This window comes from Montipora foliosa, chromosome 2 (genome assembly GCF_036669935.1).
Source record: "Montipora foliosa isolate CH-2021 chromosome 2, ASM3666993v2, whole genome shotgun sequence".
Lineage (NCBI taxonomy): Eukaryota > Metazoa > Cnidaria > Anthozoa > Scleractinia > Acroporidae > Montipora > Montipora foliosa.
Genome location: NC_090870.1, coordinates 28,838,934 through 28,846,433, shown reverse-complemented (window position 1 = coordinate 28,846,433; position 7,500 = coordinate 28,838,934). Strand labels below are relative to the sequence as shown.

The 7,500-nt window shown below is 41.2% G+C and overlaps 1 pseudogene; it reads right to left on the bottom strand.

The window, feature by feature from the left end:
• Positions 1 to 1,030: 1,030 nt before the first annotated feature.
• The window catches only part of LOC137990651 (neuronal pentraxin receptor-like), a 9,214-nt pseudogene continuing 2,744 nt past the window's right edge, over positions 1,031 to 7,500 (bottom strand).

Below are 7,500 nucleotides of genomic sequence, written 5' to 3'. Positions count from 1 at the left end.
TAAAAATATTATTTCCCGTTATTTTAAGACCTTGTAATAATTTTGCTATTACTCCAAGTTGTACGGTTTGGAAAGTGAGTGTCAACATTCCAGGAATAAAATTGATGAAAACGGTGTGGATATTTAGAGAGAAAATTGAAAATTTATCGTTAGGTGCTGGCCGTCCTTGTCAGGGCGGGAACGGTATGGATTTCTACACAAATGGGAGACGCATGTGCAGGGCGTGCATTGTTTTGTTTTTGCTTATCAGAACTATTGTTTTTTGGCGTATTCGTACTCGTCTTCTTCGTCCTTGCGTAAGCTCCCTAGTGGGGGAGAACGCGTGACGACGACCTAAAACGTGGGAGGCTGCGTGGGATCCGGAGGCTATGTATCTCAGTGAGTTTTTTTTAGCTCCCGGCAAATCACCTGACTATTTTAAAAGGAATTTTGTTATTGTAGTCGCATTCGCTCAAAAGTCCTACACGCTAATTTACACTGGTCGACCACATTTCACAAAACCGGAATACCTTGTCCTCCTCTTCGCAAACAAATTGTATGTTCTTAAACCAAACAAGTGTTGACAGTTAAGGACTGTGAGACGGGGGCTATGGTTTACAGTCCTTGTTCACAAGACTTGAAACTCTAAAAATTGAGTATATAGTTTCAAAGGCAGCACATTTCCGCTGATATTTCAAAAATTGGAGACTGAGTTTTTCTTAACGTAATCCGAAGGATGTTCGACCTCCTTGGGAGGCCCTTTATACTCTAGAATGTGCTATTAAATGTTCATACTTCAAGTGTGGGTATTTTAGTGAAGGATGCGGTACTGGCCGGACGATTAAGGAAGGCTGTAATTGTTTCAATAGTACCTATATTTAATCGACTGGATGTGACTAAAATCTCAGACACCAATGTTCACCCTGCTTCGTTAGATCTACTTTAAAAGAAGGCAATAATGAAACAGCGACAACACACGGTAAAACATTTATTGAAAAAGAATGATTCATGACGCTTTCATGCAGCAATGCCAAACAATGCAAAATGAATTTTACACTTCGCAAGCCGATGGGGAGATAACCCTTACATTGCCTCTTATTCCCACAGGCGGCCCAGAGTCGGAAGGTAAACAATTATAAGGATTTGTATGGGAATCTCGATAACAGACTGAAATAGATATTTACCCGCAAAAGTTCTCAATAAAAAAGCCGCACTTTATTGTCATGGTGAATTTCTTGCTTTTTGTGTGCTTTTTTGCCTGATTGAATGCGATTTAAGCGACTTCTCAAATTCCCGAATCGTCACTCTTCCCTAAATAAAGGAAAGGCTGGCAACTCATTTCTAACTTACCTCAGATCTCGCCGAAAAAATTCACACTTCTCCGGCATCAGTCACGCTCAAACTCCGGCGATGGCTACACGGATAAATTTACTTCCCCTTGACCAAGTTTCAAGGTCCAGCGAGTATCCATTGCTGAGAAACTGCGAAAAATATTCAAATTTTCAAACTCCTTCGAGGCTCGCTAACAACCAATTTGGACACGGCTGGTCAACGGTTCACTGAGCCTCCATACGGTGAGCGCAAACCTACGCAAGTGTACCCATAGTTGGGCAGAGCTAAACAAATCCCAGACTAGTCCCCAAATACCTGCCTGGGGTCATGTTCGAGTTTCTAAATCGGCGAACGATATTAAAATTTCCACACTGAAACCTTAAACACAGCTCCCATCGCTTTGGTTGCCCCATCGCATGTTATAAATCCGGATTTTCATCGAACTCTTGAAGCCTCGCGCGTGCAAAAATCCTCTCGTCCGATGACACTCGACACCACGGCTGTTTTTTTGTTGTTGTTGGAAAAAGTATAGTTTTGTTAAGTGAATTGCTTTGAGCCAAAGAAATCCCCGCACCGTAATTTCTACTGTCCAAAAAACAGACAAGCGAGATTGTAACTCGGATACCTTTCAGGTATTCCGAGTAATAATTGTTGGTTTTCGATCGATATCGCTTGATGCACCGGTGTGAGAAATAACTTTGAACATTTCAATGCAACTGGAAGCGCAAAAACAAAGCACAGATGATTTCAACGATGGCATTTTCCCTGGACTCTCAACAGAAAAATGTGTCCAAAAGGCTGAAAAGGTGCAGCGACCTTTTCATATGAATTTCTTCTGCAGTCATGATAATGTGAGTTGTTGACGGATGAAAAACAGGATTGTGTTTCATACACTAGTAAATACCTTCGACTGCGTTTCAAACTCCATCCAAACAGCTTCAGTACTTACGGAGTTCGATGAAAATCCGGATTTATAACATGCGGTGGGGCAACCAAAGCGATGGGAGCTGTGTTTAAGGTTTCAGTGTGGAAATTTTAATATCGTTCGCCGATTTAGAAACTCGAACATGACCCCAGGCAGGTATTTGGGGACTAGTCTGGGATTTGTTTAGCTCTGCCCAACTATGGGTACACTTGCGTAGGTTTGCGCTCACCGTATGGAGGCTCAGTGAACCGTTGACCAGCCGTGTCCAAATTGGTTGTTAGCGAGCCTCGAAGGAGTTTGAAAATTTGAATATTTTTCGCAGTTTCTCAGCAATGGATACTCGCTGGACCTTGAAACTTGGTCAAGGGGAAGTAAATTTATCCGTGTAGCCATCGCCGGAGTTTGAGCGTGACTGATGCCGGAGAAGTGTGAATTTTTTCGGCGAGATCTGAGGTAAGTTAGAAATGAGTTGCCAGCCTTTCCTTTATTTAGGGAAGAGTGACGATTCGGGAATTTGAGAAGTCGCTTAAATCGCATTCAATCAGGCAAAAAAGCACACAAAAAGCAAGAAATTCACCATGACAATAAAGTGCGGCTTTTTTATTGAGAACTTTTGCGGGTAAATATCTATTTCAGTCTGTTATCGAGATTCCCATACAAATCCTTATAATTGTTTACCTTCCGACTCTGGGCCGCCTGTGCTTATTCCTACTTTAAAATCAGACCATTTCTTGACGTTACCCTGCCCCACATGGCACGATTTGGACATTTCCAAGATTTCACTCGGAGAGAGAACTCTGTTCCAGATATTGAGGCCCGTCAGTTCTCCAAGGTAACTTTGATTTGGGTCAAAGCGGCCACCAAACGAATCTTGTTCTTGCCCGACAATGAGTATTCCGTTCGTCTTTATTTTATAACCAACTTCAACTGCGACCGACTGGCTTGCACACTGCCATCTTTGTAAACTTTCCACGAGCCATTCGTGCTCTCCCATGTGATACAAACGTGATGCCAGTTACCGTCATCTACAGATACACCGGTATCTCTGCGAAAAAGATAAAAAAAAGTCATTCATTTTCACTTGTGAAACACTTTTCAGTTTTCAGTGTTGAAAGGAATCTACTTTTGCTTCAGCGTCGATTTCGCATTGACGAACTTTGTCAGTTAATCAGAACTATCAGTCAGGCACATACATGCATTTTAAAATTATGGCCAATAAATGGAAGTAAGCCTGCCAGTGACCTTCTCCGATAGAAATCTATACTTTTCTTACGCAGATGTTGACAAATGAACAATGCCAAAACACGGTTTACATGCTTAACAATATACATGAAAAAAATACTCAGTTCTTATTGCCTAAAATGGAATGGAGTTCTCATATATCAATTTGTAACACGAGTGCAAATAACAGCAAGTTTCCCAGTTTACAGGTGAATGGCAATGAATGTTATGAAACATTCAAGCCTCTCAATTGTGGGTGAATGTACTTTTTGTGGTAGTACACTTGATTAGCGCACTACACACAATGTCATCAGGGCTGTCTGAGTGAGTGAGTGAGTAAACAGTAAACAGTAAATCTTTATTGCGCCTTACTCTCCAAAGGGAGGTATCAGCCTCGTGAGTGAGTGAGTGAGTGAGTGAGTGAGTGAGTGCAGGGGCGGCCGCGGCCCCCCCTTTCAGTTTGTCGGAGATTCTTTTTTTGTCAAAAGATACAATAATTTTATCATTTTGTAAGCAGTCTGTTGGAGCTTTTGATTTTTTTAGCTAAAGCGTGATTTTTCGCTAATAGTATGACCAAAGTTGTGCGAATAAACTTTCAACTTACAGGCGCTAATATTATCCTTTCGAAATGAGGAAGAAGACTGGATGCGAAATACTTGTCTACAGTCAACCTATCTTACAGAGACTGTAACAACGTAAAATCTTAATGCCTATATATATAATTATATATATTTTGTGACTTTGAAGCGAAGAGTCAAAAACCATGCATCATTATAACCATAACTTATAATTTTATTCAATACGGAATCCTGATACATTACGTTCCAGATTGCACCAGAGTGCATGTAAGAGTACCCAAATTTTCAAAATTTTCTGGGGGGGCATGCCCCCAGACCCTCCTAGAGAGTAGCGCCTAACGCGCTACTGAGGCGCGCTAACGCGCGCTGATTAGTATTCTTGTTCGGCCCCCACTTTCAAAAAATGCTGGATCCGCCCCTGAGTGAGTGAGTGAGTGTGAGAGTACGGAGATCGTGAGGCGAGCTCACATTCCACAGACATTCTGCAGGTCAAATAAACAAGAAAAAAATCACCAGTCGACCATAATATTTATACTCTCAAGACCACATCAACCTTTCTGCGTGCATTGAGAAATATTCATAAGTAATTTCCTCGCAACGGACAAAAACAGTTGAAAACTATTTTTAACTTTATTATTGCGAAGGATAAACTTGTTTGTGTTGAACTTCCCACGGCGCTGTGCGCAAAAATCTGTCCGGTAAGAGAAAAGATGAGCTCTTCAAAACAAAGGAAACAGTAAAAAACCGCACCTTAGTTTTCACAAATGGCGTGTGAAAGCGGCCAGGGACAAAATTTTTCCCATAAAAGTGTACTCGCACCATGGCAAAAAATAGTGTCAGGTTTCTTTCCCGGATCGACCTTGTGGTCTCGTTTCAAGGAAAAACCGCGTGGATTTGTATATCACTTTGGCCTGATGCACAGGTAGTCGAGGGCAACCTCGATCCCAGGGTCTCTCTTTTCTGCCTCCATTGTCCTTAATGGGAGGCACAGAAGAGAGACACTGGGAACGAAGGTGAGTTAGTGGCCTCTTTGAATTTTGTTCGGTGGCGAACAAATTTTGGTGTCGGCGAAAAATGCAACTTACAGGGTTTTTCCGCAAGGGTCCGTTGGAAGCGTGCTTGAATTTCAACAAATGGCCCCAAACTCGACAAGAATTTGTGACGCTGATGAATAATAAAGCAGCTTCTATTTCAAACGATGGAATTTCCTGGTATAAATAATCTCATCTAGGAGAGTGAATTTTTGACTTTGCAGAAACAATGATCAACCGCAAGAGTTGGGCGATTGTGATCGCACATTTCTTCTCGCACCGTGGCTTTACAACACTTGAAAGAAAAAAAAAAAACAAGCCAACGAAACAACAATCCGATGCCTTGCCGTCATTTTGTCACAGATTTATCCAGTTGTTAGTAACACACAAGGTAAGTTGATCACAAGAGACCGCTGAAATCGATGTCACTTTCGATTTTGCGATTTATTCGTGCAGCCAAAAGTGCAATAGAAAAATCGAACGTAGCAAAAGTCTCCCAAAATGTTTTTCGCTGATGGTAACTTTTTATATTCGTGGCACAAAATTTCTGTTGTTTTCATGTCGCAAATTTCTATTGCTGATGACATTTTTTTTTATTCTCGATCGACACTTCCTAAAAACGTTCTTGTGCTCTTCCTAAAAACTGTGTATCAAAATTTATCTACTTTTGCATCAATAGTTGGTTTGCACAAAGTAGGCTAACAGAATCTGTAGCTTGCTTAGTTCGTATTTTTGAGCATTAACATAGAATTTTCGGTCCTATGTTTCTGGCACTAAGTCGTGTGTTTTAAAGGTTCCCATCCATTCATGTAGCCTCGAAGCCAGTGTTTCTCGATTCCCATATATTTTCTTCAATCTTACTGGGTTTAGTGTTTTACTAGTAACTACATGTCTTCTCAGGGGGCTATTTACCCAAGACATCTACCATGGCACTATAATGATTTACGATACCAAAACAATATCGTGGCGACGTACCTCAGTGTTTACTGAAGAGCTTTGACACACCAGAGATTGAGTCTAGCTTGGTTGGAGTAAGAATGTGGCCACCGCTAGGTGACGGACTTTACTTAATTCGCAGGACAGTGAATAAATAGTCGACAAATATTTGTCTTCACCAAAGGTGGGCGAAAAAACCGCCACATCACAGAGTAAAACAAAGCAAATGAAGAAAGAGGTATACAAACAATGGGCTCGCAGGCAGGCGGGGGAGGAGGTGAAGGGAAATGCGAAATTGCGACGAGAGCCAAACGATGATCACTCTGTGATGGTGAGCACTAAAAAGGGGGCGAGCACATGTTAGCTTGGGCTTGTATTCGCAGCCCTAATAGCTCTCAGACCTGATTGGTCAGAAACCTAATACACTTATGAAACCCACCCAAGACTGCAAAACGTAAATCTAAACGAATGCCTTGCCATAAAAATTCGATTATGATATATTGTTATAATCGTGACTTTTTTCCCTTACACTCCTTTTTGGTTGACGTAGAGCAAAATGTCTGACATCCTGGCTATCATGATTTCGTTGTCGTTCGTTGACAAGCTGTAACTCACGACTGACAGATAATTGGCTGTCTTTGCAGTGGTACGCACTCGGAAGCAAATCGTAAAAGCGCTGGTTAACTCCAGACCATGATGGATAACGTAATCATTGATTCCAACATTCGTGAAATAAAGGTCGAATTCCCTGGTAGGCAAACCTGTTGAGACATATAACAGAAAGTATTTCCGTACAGTTTTTAGATTCATCCATCTCCACGCCACCTACCTGCTCCGTTATGTTACAAAGTCGTTGCTCTTGTACAAAATACTGCTACCTACTGTACTGCACAAAAAAGTACATATTACTAGTTATTTATGTCTGTAAAAAGAGAAAAATTTTATTCTAAAAATTCCGTCTCTGAGTAGGTACCAATACTGCTTCATTTTAGTGATCATGTTACTGGATTAATTGTACCTGGATGTTTCTTTCACCACGAAACCTGGTCAGTTATACAACACTATCTATTTGTTGCTGCATTCCAAGCTGCAAATGGTATTACACAGGAAGAAAACATTTCCTGATCATAAAACGTTCTTTTCTCAGAGCTATACCATAAAATCTGGGGAGTTTAAGTTAGCTTTTTTCTGAGGGGTCCTTGTGTCGGCACTTTGATTTATTACAGTGGGGTGGATTTTAAATACGCGCAATGCACAATTGCATGGCCAGTCGAGGCTGTCATCTTTATTATAAGGGTACACAGGGTATGTCCTAACTCTTACCCCTTGACACTTTCACACCTGCCCAAGATTTTAATTTCCATTGCAGAAAAATTGAAAGAAAGCAGAGCAACGATGAGAGTGACGATGACTTGAATGTCAATTTTTTGGGGGCAACGGTTTTAGCTATTATGCTGCTACCTGAAAAATTTATGCAATTTGATTGGCTGAGAGAAGA